At 46.8% G+C, this 19,502-nt stretch overlaps 1 pseudogene across 1 annotated transcript in view; it reads right to left on the reverse strand.

The window, feature by feature from the left end:
• Nucleotides 1-15,717, reverse strand: part of LOC311522750 (interferon-induced very large GTPase 1-like) — a 52,132-nt pseudogene extending 36,415 nt beyond the window's left edge. Inside the window, exon 1 of the transcript in view lies at nt 11,796-15,717. The product of the transcript in view is annotated as an interferon-induced very large GTPase 1-like (transcript). The remainder of the gene's footprint in view (nt 1-11,795) is intronic.
• Between the last annotated feature and the right edge of the window lie 3,785 nt (nt 15,718-19,502).

Raw genomic sequence — 19,502 nt, forward strand, 5'->3', positions numbered from 1 at the left:
GCCCCATCACCTCATTCAGTTTTCTCATTTTTTTCGACAGTCACCCTGTGCAGCCTCATACATCCTGCCATATCAGTACCCCGACACAGGCCTGTGGATAAGGCAGATGTTACAAACTTTATGTTCTGGGTTTAGTGTATGTGTCGAAGGGGGTCACACTGCCTGTCGGGTGAACTTATTTCACACCCCAGAGGATCCTCGCATCCCTCCATTCCCACTGTTGCTGGCACCCAGTGCCGAGAGGCTGAACAACAGCTTGAGTGGTTCGTTACCCGGTGTGCTACACCCAATAATCACAACGGGGTGGAGAAGCAGAAAAGTTTATTTGCAGCTGCAAAAAGGTACAGGGAGAATAAAATCTCAAATCCTGCACCACAGAGCAGGAAGTTACACAGGCTTTTATACATCCTTTTTCCCAGCATACTTATCCAATAGCAAGCTGCTCCAAGTATCCATATAGCCAGCCAATCCAGTTCCCAGCTAGTTCCCTGATTCTCTGTATCATTTGTTAAACTATACATAAAGCTGCTTTATTCAGCATTGTTCTTCCATATCTCCCCTGTTTGGCCTTGCTTAGTTTCAGGCAGTCTGACTCTGCAACATACTGTTGCAGATTCTCAGCATAACTGCTGTGTGTGCCTCCAGGCGGGGGGGGGGGGGGGCAAGGACACTTGGGCCTAGCACGCAGAGCTGCTGCGAGTGCCTCCAGGCAGGAGGGGGGGGGCCAAGGACACCGGGGCCTAGTGCGAGGGGGCTTCATCGACACTCGTGGTCTTCCATCCCCTCGAGTTACCTAGTGGCCATGCCCCAGTGTTCCCAACAACTCCCCCCTTTGAGAACACTCAACAGCCTTGGCTCTGAGTTTTCTCACTTGGGCTACTTATTTCTTTACAATATGACTTTGCATAAGCACTTTGTGATAGCCCTGAAGAGAATGACTTATTAACTTTTGCAAAAGGGCCCTGACACATGATACTGCACAGCATAATACCAGTAATACAAGCAATGCAGGAAAGAGAAATTTCAATAGCAGGCTAAATAAACCACCAAGCCAAGATGACAAACCCCAGCCTGAAAACAAGGTTTGCAACCAATTGTTCTCTGGGGCAGTATAGGCAACCTGTGCTCCGGCTCGGGCATGGGCCTCAGCCTGTACCACCTTTTAGGGATCAGATTGGTTTCGGGTAAAACATAACACTCCCTCAGTGAGTACTGCAACTGAATACTCCTGGTCCTGATAGGTGGCTTGCTGTAAAGAGGTCTTGTTCCAGAACGGTGAGTCCGTTCTTTCCTGCTCTTTGGTGGTGGCTAATTCTGCTAGGGTCAAGGGCAGCATGTCAAGGGGCATTCCCGTTTTGGGGGATAGTGGAGTTGGAGCACACACCCAGCAATCAGTCTGGTTTGTTAAAGTAGCAACGTGGTGCGCAAGCAAAACAAAGGAGTTATGCTCCCGATATGCACAGTTTGGAAATACCAATACAGAGAATAACAATGTTACCCAATTAATTATTACCAGAGTCTTCCCAACCCAGGGTCTCCAGTACCTGGGTGGGCCCATTTTAGCATTAAGGTGCCCGCTATTTGTGTCTTTTAAACAGTAGCTTTAGCCCGAGATTTCACTGGATGAGGAGTCAGCAGGTTGGACGGTCCACTGTTCTGCTGACGAGGGGGCAGGTACTGCCTTCAGACGAGAGTGATGGATCCAGTTTTTGTGTCCCTCGATCTTTGCCGCTGTATGGGAGATCAGCAGGACGGTATAGGGTCCTTTCCACTTTTCCTGGAGAGGCTCGTCTTTCCAGGTGCGAACAAGCACAGAGTCACCGGGCTGTAAGGAGTGAACAGGAGAGTCCAAGGGGAGAGGCTGGGAATCCTTGGTATACCTGTGAAGAGACAAGAGAACAGCAGACAGGGAACACATATACTGTGACAAAAAAACATTACCCAACTCCCATTCCCCTGACAGAACCGGGGTGCCATTCATAGGCCATGCCCTTCCAAACATAATTTCAAAGGGACTGAGCCCTAATCTACCCTTTGGGAGAACGCGGATACGGAGTAGGATGAGGGGCAAAGCATCAGGCCATCGCAGTGAGGCTTCTTGGCACTTTTGAGAGATGCCGTTTAAGGGTCTGATTGGTACGCTCCACTACACCACTGGCTTGCGGTCTCCAGGGCGTATGGAGTTTCCAGGGGATCTGTAAGGCATGTGAGATGCTTTGAATGATTTTTGACGTGAAGTGTGTTCCATTGTCAGATTCCATCCACAGGGGGAGTCCAAAGCGAGGAATGATCTCCTTAACAAACTTGAGGGCCACTGTCCTGGCAGTGCAGTTACGGCATGGGAAGGCTTCTGGCCATCCACTGAACCAATCCACTATAACAAGGAGATATTTGAACCCTTGAATCCGGGGAAACTCAGTAAAGTCTATTTGCCACACTTGTCTGGGGCCCGGAGTGGGTTCTAGGGCAGCTGGTGGCACAGGATGTCCCGGTCGGGGGTTATTCTTTTGGCAGACTAAGCAGTCCGCTTGTACCTGGGCAGCCAGGGGTCGGAGTCCGGAAGCGATAAAGTATTTTCCCATTAGCTGGATAAGTGCTTCCCTGCCAGCATGAGTGGTTTGATGTAGTTTTTGCAGCACTGGCCGGATTAGGCCCTTTGGTAAGAGGACCTTCCCTTCTGGGGAATGGAGCCATCCCTCCTTTTCCCGAAGACTGAGTTTGTCAGTTAGCTGTCTCTCCTCCCCAGAGTACTGAGGGGTTGGAAGCTCCCCTACTGATGGGATAAGGGCATGCATATGGGCGTTCTCAGCCTGAGGGGATGGCAGGGTGGCAGCATGCTTAGCCTCTCTATCTGCCCGGGCGTTACCTCTGGCCACATCTTGATCCTCCCTTTGATGGGCTTTACAGTGTACCACCGCCACTTCCGAGGGGAGTTGTACGGCTTCTAGGAGCCGGAGGATTTGGGGCCCGTACTTGACTGGGGAGCCTTGGGCTGTCAGCATTTCCCTTTGCTTTCATAGGCCAGCATGAGCATGCAGCACACCAAAAGCATACGTTGAATCAGTAAAAATGTTGACCCGCTTTCCTTTTGACAGTTCAAGTGCACAGGTCAGGGCTATTAGTTCAGCAAGCTGGGCAGAGGTCCCAGCAGGCAAACCTTCAGCTTCCACAGTGTCATGGAGGGTCACAACAGCATAACCCGCCCTCCTTTGCCCATCTATTACAGTACTGCTACCATCAGTGTACCACTCATAATCTGCATTTGGGAGGGGTACATCCTTTAAATCCGGACGGCTGGAGTACTGGACATCTATGATCTCTAAACAGTCATGTTTCTGTTCCTCTGTTTCTGGCAAGAGAGTGGCTGGGTTAAGGGAGGGGCAAGGCTGTAGGGTGACTTCAGAGTTCTCTAACAGCTTAGCTTGGTACCGAGCAATCCGAGCCTGGGTGAGCCAAAGCCCTCCCTTTGCATCCAATAAGGCTCGGACCATATGGGGAGTATAGATTTGCATAACCCCTCCCAATGTTAGCTTCTCGGCTTCCTCAAGCAATAGGGCAGTTGCTGCGACCGCCCGTAAACATGCCGGCCAACCCTTTGCAACCTGATCCAATTGCTTAGAAAAATAAGCCACAGGACGCTTCCATGCTCCTAACAGCTGTGTGAGCACTCCTAGGACCACCCCCCTTCGTTCATGTACATACAACTGAAACGGCTTAGAGAGATCCGGCAGGCCCAGAGCCGGGGCTTCCATCAATTTTCTTTTCAGGATTTTAAATGCCCTGTCAGCCTCTGGGGTCCAATAGAAGGGGTCATGATCTGCTCCTTTTACACAGTCGTACAGGGGTTTAGCCCACAGTCCAAACTCTGGGATCCATATCCTGCAAAAGCCTGCCATACCCAGAAATGCCCTGAGCCGCTTACGGTTACTTGGGGTAGGAACTTGACAGATAGATTCCTTTCTTTTTTTTCGCTTGAACGCTGACGCTCCCCTTGCCTTAGCTGTAACCTGATCCCTCTCCACCTCAGACAACAAGGTTCTCAGGAGGATATTACAGTCGTCTCAATCGGCTTGTGACTACTGAGGCACCCCTCAAAGACTGAAATAAACCTGTTTGGGTTCGTTGAGAATTCCCCAGCCTGTGTTTTAAAAGCTGCTAAGTCTATTGGATTGAATGGCACATGGATGTAAACTTGCATAGTTGTAGCCTGACGTCCGTCTGCCCCTGGGCAAGCCACAACAGTCTCAGTAAGCAAAGGATAGAGTCCCACCGAGGGGGCAATCTCTGTAACCCGAGGCATCCTACCCTTATAAGGTGGGAGTGTGGGGGCCGAAGGGGACACCGGCTCTGCCATTACAGTGGGGGTGGGGGTCTGGGGACTAACATTAGCTGCTACCGAACCAGTCGGAGTCAGATTACAGTGCTGTAAAATATCTGGTCAAGTACATAAAGTCAGAAACAAATGCGCATACATATGTTCATTCCATTTCCTTGTTCTCTGACAGAACAGGAGTAACTGAAGGATCGTGTTGTAATTAATTGACCCTCCTGGTGGCCACCACTCCTGGTCCTCTAGTTGATATTGAGGCCAGTCAACTGTACAGAATCGTTTTAATTGGCTCTTAGTCATCGGATCCGCACCAAATACCTTCCAGTTTGCTAGAATGCACTCTAGGGGCGTACACCATGCCCTAACCTCTGAGCTCTGTCCCTGTCCCATACCTACAGGGTAACTCTGGGCGTCCCCAGGTTCCAACAGAGCATATAATCCGGATTTTAAAAGGTTCCTACCTTATCCAAGGAACCGGTTCTTCACCGTGGCCTGCAGCTGCTCCTCCCCCATGTCTAAGGGACCGGTTCTTCACCGCCGTCCACAACAGCTTCTCCACTATATGAGTGCGTTGCACCGTTGTGCCCTCTGGGGTCGATCAAATCGCGTCTCCTCCGAGGCCCCCGATGAACTCACCGGTGCGCCCTGGGCGTCGGTTCTCGCCGCAATCCTCGACCTCCAGGAGGGGTCCGGGCAAGGCTAAATTGCAGCCTCGTCGCCCACCCAGGGACGCCAAAAGCTGTTGCCGGCACCCAGTGCCGAGAGGCTGAACAACAGCTTGAGTGGTTCGTTACCCGGTGTGCTACACCCAATAATCACAACGGGGTGGAGAAGCAGAAAAGTTTATTTGCAGCTGCAAAAAGGTACAGGGAGAATAAAATCTCAAATCCTGCACCACAGAGCAGGAAGTTACACAGGCTTTTATACATCCTTTTTCCCAGCATACTTATCCAATAGCAAGCTGCTCCAAGTATCCATATAGCCAGCCAATCCAGTTCCCAGCTAGTTCCCTGATTCTCTGTATCATTTGTTAAACTATACATAAAGCTGCTTTATTCAGCATTGTTCTTCCATATCTCCCCTGTTTGGCCTTGCTTAGTTTCAGGCAGTCTGACTCTGCAACATACTGTTGCAGATTCTCAGCATAACTGCTGTGTGTGCCTCCAGGCGGGGGAGGGGGGGGGCAAGGACACTTGGGCCTAGCACGCAGAGCTGCTGTGAGTGCCTCCAGGCAGGGGGGGGGCAAGGACACCGGGGCCTAGTGCGAGGGGGCTTCATCGACACTCGTGGTCTTCCATCCCCTCGAGTTACCTAGTGGCCATGCCCCAGTGTTCCCAACACCACCCACAAGCTTCTTGCATGCCACGCTCCCATGCCCCTCAATTTCAGGGGCTCTGTGTGCCCCCCAAAGTCCCTCCTCCTCCCATACTAACCCCCTCCCCCGTTTTCCCCTCCAATGACAGCAGCTCTGTGTGACTCCCATTCTCCCCATACCAGGGGCTTTGTGTACCCCATTCCTCACTCCCCCCATTCCTCCCCCAATAGCAGGAGTTCTGAATGTGCTCCCATTCCCCTACCCCCCCACGCATTCTCCTTCACTCCTTCCATACCAGGGTTCCCTAGTCTTCCCCCCACCAGGAGCTCTGTGTGCCCTCCATTACTCCCTCCCTCTAAACCAGGGCCTCCCTTCACTCTCAGTCCAGGAGCTCTGTCTGCCCCCCATTCCCAACTTCCCTCCATGCTAGGGGTTCTATGTGCCCCCTTCCCCCTATACCAGGTTCTCCTAATTTCATGCTGTCTGGAGTGGCTCACAACTGTGAGTTCCAATCTCAGGGCAGACTGTCAGAAAATAGGGCAGAGAGACCAACATGGTGGTGTGTTTTATAATTAGGGTGACCATATTTCCCTATGCTGGATATGAACACCTCGTAAAATTACTCGTGAGTTCACTGGCAATCAATCAGAACTATGCAGTACAAACCTTCAAATTAACATCAAGTTGACTGAGCCTCCATTAAAAAGAAATACTGCCTAGTTGGATTCTTTTTATTTACCTTCTTATCTTGAAGGCTTTAGGGTTCCCATTTAGGGGTGTGTGACACCCCCCCACACACCTTCCCACACATGCAGGGTGAGGCGTCTCACACACACACACGCCCATACACCTCTCTCACATGGGTGTATGTGTGTGTGACTGACGGACTCGACCCTTTCCCTGCCTGGTGCTCTTTGCCCTCTACACCTGGCTGGGCCCCCGGGTCAGACCTGCCTCTCCTGGTACCTGGTGCCACATCTTACCAAGGCAACACATGGATGGGGGCACGCAGGGTCACATGCCTCCCCCCATTTCTGCCAGGGCGTATACCAAAATGTGGCATGTGGCCACCAGCAGCCTTTTGGCACTGTGCAGGAGGGAAGGGACAGGAGCGGCTTCCAGCCGCAGGGGAGGAGTAGAGGGGAAGTGATGACCTGGCCCCTGTCTTTGCAGAGCTCATCTCATCTTGTTCCCCCCACCGTGGCTGGAAGCAGCTTGTCCCTTCCTGCCCACACAGTATCATAAATCAGTTAAGACCTCCATGCTTCTGCTGGCCACCAACATAACCTAGATGCCTTCTGTCCCCCCCGGCTACAGCGTGGGAAGGAAGGGGTTAAGCCTTAAGAATGCACTGTGCACCAGGGCCCAGGTAACCTGATTGCAGAGGCTTCAGAGAACCCCGCCAGAGAGGTCGCTCAGCAGGGGAGGGTGCCTAGGGGACAGAGCAGCCCCACGCTCCCTGGGGGCTGGACCCAGCGCAGGGGGTGGGGTGGGCAAAGAGGGTACTAAGCCCCTGTCCGGGGGCTGCGGTGAAGCCTGCAGGGTCAGGTTGGGAACAGGCTGGAAATTGTTTCCCACCCCAGTCCAGAGCTTAGCGGCTTCCCCATGCATGCATTGCCCAGGGCTTTGGCACATGCAGGGCTCGGCTCCTCCTGGCCAGCGTCCCGGGCCGGAGGGTCTTGGGCTTTCCCGGGGTGCTGGCCCAGCCAGAGGCAGTGGGGGAAGGAAGGAGTCTGCCGGCCAGACTATTGATAAGTGTAGTATTCCGAATAGGAGCTCATTCTCCGCACAGCGCTGGGAATCGGATGTGTCCTGCTGGGGGGGGATGGGGTGATAGAGAGGAGCAGCAGGACTTGTGGAGGTGAAGGGGCAAAGCAGGGAGAGGACAGTGAGAGGAGGAGCATGTCAAGGGCCGATGGGTGGGCAGCAGAAGTGACCTATAATCAGCCACTGCCTGGTACTTGCCCTCACTCTCCAGCCACTGCAGCTCACAGCACACAGCTAGGGCTGGCCAGAAACAGGACCGGGAGCAGGGCCCTGCTGGTCGAGAGCCAGCTTGCAGCAGGGGCTGCGCTGACAGACCAGCAGGGGGAGCAGCTGGCCCTGCGCACTGCATCTTATCCCTGCCACCAGCTTTTCATCCCCACCCCCATCATTGGTCACTGGACCCCCCCACCCCCCCGGCACTGGTGGGAGGATGGCTCGCGAGCAAGGATCCGGCCAGCAGCAGGACTCATTAGTACTGATGCATGCGGGGAGACTGAAAATATGGGATAGTTTGCCCGTTTTTAAGAAAAAGTCAGGACAGCTTAAATACGGGATTGTCCCTTTAAAAACTGGACATCTGGTCACCCTATTTATAATTATATTTCACCAAACCAGCAACAAATATAAATTCCTGGATCACTGGACTAGTCTTACCATGGAGTTACAGACAGTCTCCTTAAGCTCTCCAGCCCATCTCACCACGCAAACAAACTGCACTTAGTGATAATGGTCACATAAACCAAAAATCACACCACATCAGGTTCTTCCCAGTTCCAAGAAACCAGTCACTTCCCCCTCATCAATTGGTACTCTGGATCTTACACCAAGGACAACACTGGTATCCAATGCTATAGTGAACTAATTATAGGTTTATTAGCTGAGAAAAATAAATGTGTTATTGAGAGGTTAAAGCAGGTAAATTACATTAACAGGTGAGTCAAAGTTTGTGAACCCCAAAGGATAACAGGGATGTAGTAATCTGCCAGTTCAGGGCCACCCAGAATAGCTCTGGGGATCTCCGTCTTCTTGTTTAGTTATTCCACCCTGTTAGAATCCAAACAGTCCAGAGATAAAGGATCTTCCTTTGAATCAGTACTTATAGCTTCTTCTCCACACAACAGTCAGAGACATGGTCTAACTCACACAATGGCCTATTGATTTGAATTTAGCACTCTTCATTTGCATTACAAGCTTAGACATAATATAACTGCCTGCCTTTACATTATAATAAGAATAGATACATGAAAAGAATACAAGTAACATTCCATTCGTTTCATGAAGTTCTAACATCTGAATACACTCTTAGATTAACACACACTTTGATCTAGGTCTATTTAATTACCAGGCATGCGTAATGTAAATGTAATGTAATAGTAAACAACAAGATCTAGTTAGGCAAAAACAATGCAATTAACATCTCCTTTGATCTCTATTAACACACTTGTGAATTGGCCTGAATATATACTAATACATTTCACTCCTTTGATAGTCACACACAAGTGAATGGGCCTATGGCTCTGGCCTGGCTTTGTCAGCATCACACCTGCCACCAGGAGTTATGTGAGCCCTTCACACCAGGGTCCCGCATTCTCCCCCCCCCCATGCCATGGGCTGTGTGCATGCCCCTATTCTCCCATCGATACATCCCCATTCCCTCTTCCATCCCTCCTCCATGTTGTTTTTTTCTGGGAGATGAGTCATTCAGGTGGCCAACATCTTAAACTCCACTGGGATGCCAGGAACTTCATTTGTCCCTCATATTCAGTTGACTGATTTCCCCTCAAATCAAAAGGGTTCTGGCCATTGGTGCCCAGGGCACCACCTGAAATTTTGGAATTGATCAGATGAGGCATTTAAAAGTTATCCCATTACAGACAGAGAGACAGACAGAGAAATGGCACCAAGCGGAGTGTAAGGGCATCGCATGCCTGGCCAAAAAGTGACATTTCTAGGCCTTTTTTTTATCCCTTGGAGAGGGCAGCATCCACCACTTCCCTTCCTTGCCCATCCCCCGAGCGTAAATGGAGAAAATTTCTCTCATCAATAGCCAGCAAAGCTCAGTACGGATGCACAGGGGCAGCCTCTTCCCCATGGTGGATACTGAGGTGGGCTAGACAGAAATGTGGAGGGCTGCGCTATATATCTTGTGGGCACACGTATATATTTATTTGTCTAACAATGCGCACTTAAATGTCTCTTTTATCCATGTTATCCTCAAAAGGAGAATAAAAATAAGAATCAGTTTTAAACTTTATCTATGGCAGCTACCTGGGGCAACATTTACTCACAGAAAATCAATAGGAAAAGATAATTGTACTTAGGATGCTCCTCTCTCAAAACCTCGTCTCACACTCCTGTAAACCATTTCTCATTTAATTTTCTTTGAAAATTCTTGATCATTTATACACAAAATACATCAACGTCAGTCAAACATGGCATTTTAGAATTTCATTTTATGAAGCTCCTGGTTGGCCTGAACTGGGACTTATACAGTATCTGGCTAACAAGCAAATGAGATCAGGCAAAAATCGTAGGACAGTAAATAGTCAAATCATCGGCATTTATACGTCAGTGAAAGTCAGGGCAGTGAAGCTCAGCCTTGGCTGTCACAGCTCACTTAAAGCAATTTTAAAATCACGTTTGGATACAACAGGAATTACTGAAATGTTCATTCACATCTTTATAGACACTTTCATCCAGAAGGATCCATTTGGGTGTTACAGACAGAGCTGGGCCAAACCATGCCATGCGAGCAGGGAGGAGGAAACCCAGGCAAGCATTAGCCAAAAAGGCAGTATGTGACATTCCAGCTGGGACCACAGATTTCTTAGCACCACTAACTGCCTTCCCTGGCTTCTCCCCACAGCACCCCCATGCAGAAGGGTAGCAGGCAATCACAGGGCAAATAGCCAATGCACCATGGCTTCTTAGCCTTACTACCCTGGATGAGAGATGTGTGCGGGGCAGTGAGCAGAGCAGAGGGAAAGACCATTCCCAGGGATGGGGTGGGTTTCCCATGGAGCCTCAGTGTCTGTTGGGTTTGTGGGGATTCCCTTTGAAACCTCAGGGTCTTTTGGGGTTGCCGGCTGCATCCCTCCCTTCCCCATTACATTATGCTGCAAACCTCCCTCATTGGTGTTTCTGAAGTACTTTTTCCCGCCCATGTGTTACCCCAGAGAAGGCGAGCATCAGGTCCAGGCTGTTTGGTGTCAGATTAGCCATAAAAGCACAGGATATTGATCCTCTAAGTAGCAGAAGTGGATGGCTGGTATTCGGGGGCTCTTGGAGGGAACACTCATGTGGGAAAGGTTTGCAGGTCACTGGATGGTACCACTGTATCAGCAAAATGCAGTGGTGAGGACAAATTGGGATTTTGGCGATTTGCTCCTGAAGACAGAGGTGCAGAATCTCCACATCTGGGTCTTTCCCTCCTTCTTTAATTTTGCCATACATCGATATGTGATGTGAAATGTGATGTGATGTGAAACGTGAAATAGCATTGTTTCTTTATCTGTTTGGAAGCTGCAACCTGTGTCTGATATTAAAAAAGAATCACCATTACATTTAAGGGAATTAACTTCTGTAATTCTCCATTCACAAAAGAGTTTCTCAGCCTGTTTTTGATTTCAATGTAAAGGCTTCCTTTAGGCTCTCCAGTGCCTGTTCTTTGGTTATTTCACCCCAGTCCTCAGGGAGATCGGCAGGGAGAGCATCAAACTCCTTAGCAAACTGGTGATTGAATTCCTTGAAAACAAACTTCCAGAAATCGGAAGCTGTGATGCTGGGATCTGGCTGGATAAAACAGTCTGGAAAAAATTTGCCATAATCTTTGTAAGGATGAAACTCCCCTTTTGTCTCCAAACATCTGAATGTTTTATTTGAATCCACAGAAGAGGAGCATATATCAGAGACAAGTACTCTTGTTTTATTCCACCGATATGCCCCTAATCCTTCAGGTAGGTGCACTGAAGCAAAATGCTCGTTATGCGCAGGAGCTCCTGCTTCACAGGGGACTTTAAAGAACGGACACTGCTTCCCACAGCCAAACACTCGCTTGAAGATTTCATCCTGAGGCTTCATTGCAAGTTTTGAGAGTTTTGACTGAATTTCCAGATTTTCAAAAGTGGATAAAATTTGTTTTTCCAGATCAGGAATAAACTGTTCTATAAAAGCTGAAAATTGGTCTGCACTTGCTGTGTTTTTAAACATTGTCACTTCTAAGCTATCCCTGGGAATGACTAGATCCTGCTGCAGCTTTTCACACAAATTGTCTAAAAAGGCAGAGACTGTCTTAGTCCTCTCACCTTTGGAGTATTTCAGAACATGGCTGAATTTATTAATTATTGGGGAGAAAATCCTTTTCTCCAAATCTCCCAATCTCGCCTTCTCTTTGTAGAGCATTAACAAGTGTCTCTGTATCCAGGTTTTGATAAAATCTACATAATTCCTTGTGTATTGCACATAAGTGTTAAAGTCATTTTCTTCCAACAGCTGCTTCAGAACAAAGAATTGGAAAAATCTCCGGGTGCTGTACTCAACAGACCGTTCACTGCTGAGAATGTCATCCACGATTTCTGTCCCAAGTCTCTTGTTCACATAGTCCACCAGGGCAGGTCTCAGACACTGATCACAGAAATTCCAGGCCCTGTCCTGACACTCATCTTCTCTAAGTACAGAGCTTTGAACGTGGAGAGATACTGAGGTTTCAGTTTCCCCAGACGCTGCAGAGGATCATTTTCTTTAATGAATTCTTCATGCATCGTCTGAAATGCACGAGCTTCATCCCCCAAAATGTGAAGCTTCAGGTCAACTGCAAAGCAGGCGGTGGTGTGAAGGTTTTGAACATCAGCCTGCTGAAGCCACTCGTTAATCATCCGCAACAACTCTCTGCAATAAGTTTCATCATAATCTGCTTTGCCATTTACTTTTCCATCAGTGTAACTATTGCACTCTTCTATTAAAGATTTAGCTAAAGCCTCTGTTTTATGCCAGCATTCCTGTGTCAAGAATTCTTTCACACCTGATATTTATAGTTTGTAACCTCTGAACACTTTTAAGTCTAAGTATTCCTTTTTCATTTTGAAATTTTTTGTTTAATAAGCACACAAGCTTTTGGCATCCTGTAACATCTTCCAGACTGCACTGCCCCTGTCCGCTAGGTCTCTTCTCAGCTGGAACTCCACATCTTCAAATATGTTGCATCGCTATAAAGGAATAAGTGATAATTCTGACAATGTTTCTGTCCACATGTTCTCAAATTTCTTCTCCAGTTCATCATTATTTAATTTGCAGTTGCTTTTCCTGCAATGGTTCAGAAGCCCATCCACTTTCTCTTCAATTTTTCTCTTGTACTTTGACAGCATAGCATCTGTTTTGTGTTGGCCTTTTTTAATATGAATCGCTTCTTGCCACTTGCTGAATGAATAACTCTCCAGTTCATTCCTGAGACTATTGGCACTTCTTCTAAAATCTTCTTTGTACTTTTCTATCAGGTGCAGATTTGCTGTTCCACTTTCAAAATACTGTTGTAAATGATTCAAAATCTTCTCTGCTTCTTGCCTCAGTTTTTCCTGTGCCTCACTCTTTAGTCTGATTGAAACATTAGTGTCTAGTTTATCTGGTGGCTGATTTTGGATAAAAGTTTCCTTTTCAGATACCCAGAAATGTATCTCCTTCCGAAAACCCCATTCCCACTCTGCATACTTCACAGACAGCTGGTTATAGGCTTCAGCAACAAGGCTGTTTCTAAAGCTGAAAATGAAGTTCTCATGTTTTACAGCATTCCACAGGCTCCTCACCCATGCAAGAAATAGGGGAATGTCATTAGGAGTTCTCTCTTGTGAACAATCTTTCAGAAATTCAAACAAATATTTCTTTAATTCATAAACCTTTTGACTGTATCCCAAATTCACTGGAGCCACGGGGGGGACTCCGTGCCACAGAGCAGGAATGTACCAATTGTGTTTTTCCAGATCATAATCCATAATATCAGAAAAGTTCATCTCTTTGCATTTCTTTTCCATGTTGGCTGCAGCTTTGGTCATTTCATTCAACTGTTCCAGGAGGTGTTTCCTGTCCCTCATGTTTTGTTCATGTGCAGACACATCACTGACGTTCTGATGCACAAACTGGCAGTTGGTTTTTTTCCCGATTTTCTCCATTCTGAGAAATGCATGGACCACAATTTGCAGAACATCTTTCATTCCAGTGGCATTCTCCATGGCCATGTTAAGAATCGTTATGTCACTCAGTCCAATCACCAGGGTGGCCAGCTCATTGTCATGTTGATAACTATCCTCCAGCTTGGCCAGTTCGGGGGCTTTCAAGCCTTCTGTGTCTATCACCAGGATGAAATCACAGCCCAGTTCCTGCTGAAAGTTCTCTGCCACTTTAATGAGTAACGTGAAGGCTCCTCGTGTACATCGGCCACTGCTCACTGCAAACTGCAGGCCGAACATGGTGTTGAGGAGGGTGGATTTCCCAGTGCTCTGTACTCCCAGCACCGTCAGAACCAGGATTTTGGACCTTCCCCCCAGCTTGGCGTGAAGCTGACTCAGAACATCTGTTACCCACTGCAGTGAGATGTTGGAAACGTCTCCATCAATGATCTCCATGGGAAACCCTTCCAGCATGAGGTCAGCTGCTATGCCTGGGAGATGGGTGAATTGCCTTTGGCTTTCTGCCATTTTACCTTCTTTAACCATTGAGCATTCCGCTTCATAAAACTGCCCCAACTCACACATGAAATGCTGCAGTCCTAAGGAACTGGCAGAGATTAATTTGTCTAACTCTGCAAACATTTTGGGGTCATCTTTTGAGTTTTTGCATTTCTCTTTATATTGATCCCATAGTTTAGAAAGATTCTCCCTAGTGATGTGATCCAGGCCAAACTTCATCCATTTCAGGAAGTAATGTTTCTCCATGGGAGGTAGTAGTCTTATTCCAGTAATAAATGTAATCAAACCATCAGTAAGGTCATGTTTATTCTGCTGAGCATGTAAATCCATTAATTTCTTTTTCAGCTGAGATTTATATTTCTCAAGTGGGGTGTCTCCTTGCTTTCTCATTCTGCACAGCTCTTTTTCCACTTCAGCCAAGTTTCTCCATGTCTCCCCTTGGAGTCTCAGCTTTTCCCTCTTGTACTTTGCCACATCTTTGATTTGTGCAGTGATTTCCTTTGCATATGTGTTTGGGGTCTGACATTCCTTGTTATCCTCATCTACCTGGATGCCTAATTGACGTGCTGTCTCAGCCATGGCTTCTATACTCACTCTCTTGGGAGAAGATTTCATTATGGCTGCTATTGCAGACTGCAGAACTTTTACAAATTGTGCCTTATTTGTGGTACCTCCTTTCCACAACACATGTGACTTGTTCAGTTTCAGCATCGAGGCTAACTTTTTCAGGAATTCCAGCGTTTCCTTGGCTTTCCCAGCCTGATTATTGAAGTGAAGCAGTATTTAGTGGCTGATCCCTGCAGAGATGATAACAGCGCATATTCTCTCTCACTGATGCTCTCAGTAACTATGAACACTGCTGAGGAGATCTCTGTTAAAAAGCTAAACTGCACCCAATGCAACTCAATATCTCCAAGCAGATTTGTAACCGCGACAGGTTCTGGGAAAAGATCTGAATTCCCCATCCCACCAGGGAAATACCAGGAAATCTCAACCAGCCCATCTGCGATTGCCCGTGGGACGTTCCCAGACTCCATGTCCCAGTGGACAAAGAAATTGTGGTGCTGCTGGGAGGGGCTGAGAACCTCATTGAGGAGGTGGGACTTGGAGAAGCTGCAGCTCCCCATCCGCACAAAGGAAATGGTTGGCATTGACGTGAGCACCAGGCTCTCCTCTCTGAACCCTCTGCTCTCTGCCAGGGAGTGCGGCCTCCACTTCCTCACAATGTCCCTCATGGCCCACAGCAGTAGGGTGCACTTGGGGGTGTCGAGGGCAGGTAGCAGCAGAGGGAGGGCAAACTGGCACATGGACATTTTGGACAGGATCTCCTGCTGTAGGAAACTGTCTGAGGAAAGCAGAATGGCACAGAGAACATCAAGGGGGTGCAGGGAATCACTGGTGTCTGTGTCACTGAGAAAAGAAAAATCTTCAGGAATATCCAGCTCCTCTTTGTCCATAGTTAGTGTTTGATCAGTGGGTGCCCTGTGCTCAAGGCTTGTGCTTCTTGCCATCCCATTCAGAGCCATGAGCTTCCTGAGGAAATGCCAAGGTAAATCTCCTGTTGTCTGAGGAGGGCAGTTCTTTAGACTTTCTGGTGTGATTTCCAGGACATCTCTCAGCTTTAGTTTCCTACTTCTGTATTTCTCCATTTCTAACTTTGACTCGATGTACTGAAGGGCTTTTGGTCTCTCTGCAGAAAGGTAATACAACATAAACACTTTGTTAAACTGAAAATGTTTTCAGGTAGTACTCTTACTTTGGTATTAGGGCCATAATGTGAAGGAATTGCAATTATTAAACAAAAATCATGGAGGTCTGCATGCTCCTTATAAGTGACAACCACTTAGAGGGATCGTGTAGCTGGAGTACTGAAGCACCATTTATCTGGTGCAACCTTCACAGATTTGACCCAACTGTCACACTCTCAGTCATCCTAACTGAAATGCCACACTTATGGAGAGCTACGGAAATTCTTTCAGAGAGGTCATGTATTCAACTAGAAATGTGGTTTTGGTTGGCCTAAAATTATTGCAATTTTGATATGAGAGGTTTCAGCCATTCATAAAATGGCCAGAGAAGAAGGAGGAGGTGGTGCTGCTGTTCCCTCCCCCAGTCCTCCCATAACATATAGCCCAGTGGATGTGGGAAAGCCAAGTTTGAAATCCTGCTCTGAAACAGGCCCCAAATTAACTTTTTTGAGTCACCAAAAATTTCAAAATATTTTAGATTTGGTTTGACGCAAACTAAATATTGTTTTTTTATTTTTTTTTGGAACCACCACCAAACCAAAAAAACAATTATTCATCCAGCTCTGCTCAGTTGCAATGCAGGCAATCCTTCAGGCAATGCATAAACTCTTCCTTCTTTCCACCTCCCTTGTTTACTACTTCACCTGATGGTGTTCTTGTCACCACTTTTCTTCTCAGTACATCACACTGGGGCAGGAAGTGAGGATGAATATGTAGTCAGCTTACTGGCCCACACTAGCAGCATATTCTACCCAGGAGACAGATCCGCAAATGTTACAAAGGCTGAAAGATGACTAGAAATTGTAGCAACCAGCATGGAACTTAGAGGGAGGGTCACAAGTTGCAGGAGGGAAGAGTATGGAGAAAGCACCAGCAGGTCAGTCTGTGTGCACATGGCTCGAATGCTAAGCTCCAAGTGCTGCAGCTCTGTAAATAGTTGCTTGAACAAAGGGCTGGCTTAGTTTAATAAGACTGGATCATCACAGAGGAAAAGATTGATGGACGATATTGAAGCAAATTGAGAACAGACAGACAGAGGCGTATAATTTAAATAACACCAATATCTTGAACACTAGAGGTGTAGAAGCATTAGATGACAAAGTCTGTGAGTACGCTGTTCGAACATTATGCCAAGATGACCAGGCTCATATATGGTGATGAGGATAGAGCCATTGCAAAAACATGCAAGATGGAGTATTTAGGAAGAAAGGCGAAGATCATTTAAATATGTGCCTATAGAATTCAGTACCATGGCTTCAGAGAGATCTTTCTCATACCTGAGCGAGAAGATGCAATAGAGAAGCTTGAACCAAGCAATTCCCCTGGGCTGGACCCCATCTGTGACCATGAGCTAAAGCACTTTGGGAAGAAGGCTAGAGCCAGGTTGTTGGACATCAGAAATTACTCAAGGATAAAAAAGGAAGGTACCTAAATTGATGGAAATCACCAGTTACTGTTTCTCTGAAATCCGGCAAGGATCCCTCTTTTCCAGGCAGCTATTGGCTTATATCTTTAACCAGTCTCCTTTGCAATGTAATGGAAAGAACAGTACAGTCAAGGCTTCTATGGTGGCTTCTAAAAAAGGAAAGGTAGAACCTACCCAAATGGCTTATGGGCCTTTGCACTCAATGACAGACTTGCTGGTGGCCTTCTGGCAGCCTCTTAGCAATGGCTTCCAGAAAAAGCCACCGCAGTCATCAACAGGAGTCTGTTTTAAACTCAGTGCAACATTTAATGGAGTCTGGCGTAATAGGCAGTGAGATGGGAGTTTGGTAAAATGCACCTCTGGATAAGAGGTTTCCTACCATACAGGAAAAAAAACCACTAAGATTAAGTTATACTCCTTCAAAGACAAGGAGGCCAGGATTTCTTCAGGGCTCAGTATTAAGTCCTGGTGTTTTTTTGCTGCTCTCCTCTGGTCTGTCAGACTACCTGAAATGATTTGAATACACCTATGCAGACGATGTTGCACTTCATACCATGGGTCTTGAAAAAGATATATGGAGAATGGATTGAATGAGGACTTAGAAATCGTAACTAGATGGGCAACACAACATAAATTCAAGCTCAATCCAGCAAAAACAAAGTCCACCTACTTTACCATAATTATAGGAGGTTCAACTACAGTCCAATCTTCACACTGGCTGGAGAAGGTATTGCTGTTGAGAAAAATCTGCTATACCTTAGAGTGACATTGACACTGTACTCATGTTTGGACCACAGGTCAAAAAGTTGGCAGCCAAAGCAAAGAAGAGATTGGCTCTTCTATAATGTATTGCAGGTACCAACTGGGGTTCACATGTTTGAACACTGAAAACAACATGCTGCTCAATATCTCATCCAATACTTGCATAACTCTTACCTGTCTGGTCACATAGTGCTCTCAGTAACTTTGCCAAGATCAATGTTGTGTAGTCATCTGCAATTCACACACTAACTGGAGGTGTAAGATCCACTCCAACAGCAATTTGTAAAAAGAGTTTTTGATGTTCAACCACTTGAGAATCATAGAGAAGAATAGCTATTTTGGTATGGAAATTATCTCATTCCCTATCTGAATGTCATCACTGTTCAGGTCTGTTCAGAAACTGGAAAACCAACTTAAGGCTGAAAAGATCCTCTTGTTTCCAGAAGTGCACAAAGGCTACTGGAGAAACAGAAACACTTGATGATGCTATGAGGGTAGAGTGTGTGAAGCAACATGTACACCCACTAATCCCTCCACATGAATCTATTTACTTTAATAAATATCTCTCCCTTTGGGAACCTTGCTCAAAGGAACATACGGAGTTGGCCACCCTAAAGAAAATTGTAGAAAAGCCCATTGAACAGTATCAGTCACAAGGCAAACAGATTCATGGGTACACTGATGGTTCATCAAATAAATCCTTTAAGAATGGTGGCTGTGGATGAAGAATGTCTTCATCCAGGACCCTAGTGGAGAACATACTCATGGTACCACAAGAAATAAACAGAGCAGAAATACAGGCCAGTGTTGTGATCTTTGTTGACAGGTGTCGATCCTCAGTTCCTTTAGAAGAAACCAGAAGGCTCTCATCAATGCAATGCATAAAGAGGTTTGGAGGATCAGAGAGAGAGGCAATAAATTAACTTTGGAATGGATTCTATCACATGTTGACATATACGGGAGTGAGATAGCTGATAACTGTCCAAAACTGGAAGATCAGAAATTCATGAAAAAACTCGTACAGATACAGACAGACATCATCTTCCTTTCCAAATGCAGACAGATGGACATCATACCAAAAGGACTGAAGGTAAAAAATCCATTACAATCTATATACCACACAGACTATGCTGACAGCTTGTGCCACACACTCTCAAAGAAACTGTGGAAGCACCTGATCAACATCCTGTACAGCAAACAGGGAAAGATTAAGAATGAGCTCTCAAAACTGGATACTCTCATAAAAAAACAACCCTCCACACAAACTTCCTCGTGGCTGGAATTTACAAAAACTCGACAAGCCATTTACAACACACACTTTGCTTGTCTACAAAAGAAAAAAGACACTAAACTACTACATGCCACAAGGGGCCACAGCAATGGTTCCCTTAACCCACCCGGCAATATTGTTAATCTATCCAATTATACTCTTAGCCCAGCAGAAGAATCTGTCCTATCTCGGGGCCTCTCCTTCTGC

This window comes from Lepidochelys olivacea, assembly GCF_965140295.1.
Source record: "Lepidochelys olivacea isolate rLepOli2 genome assembly, chromosome: 6".
Lineage (NCBI taxonomy): Eukaryota > Metazoa > Chordata > Testudines > Cheloniidae > Lepidochelys > Lepidochelys olivacea.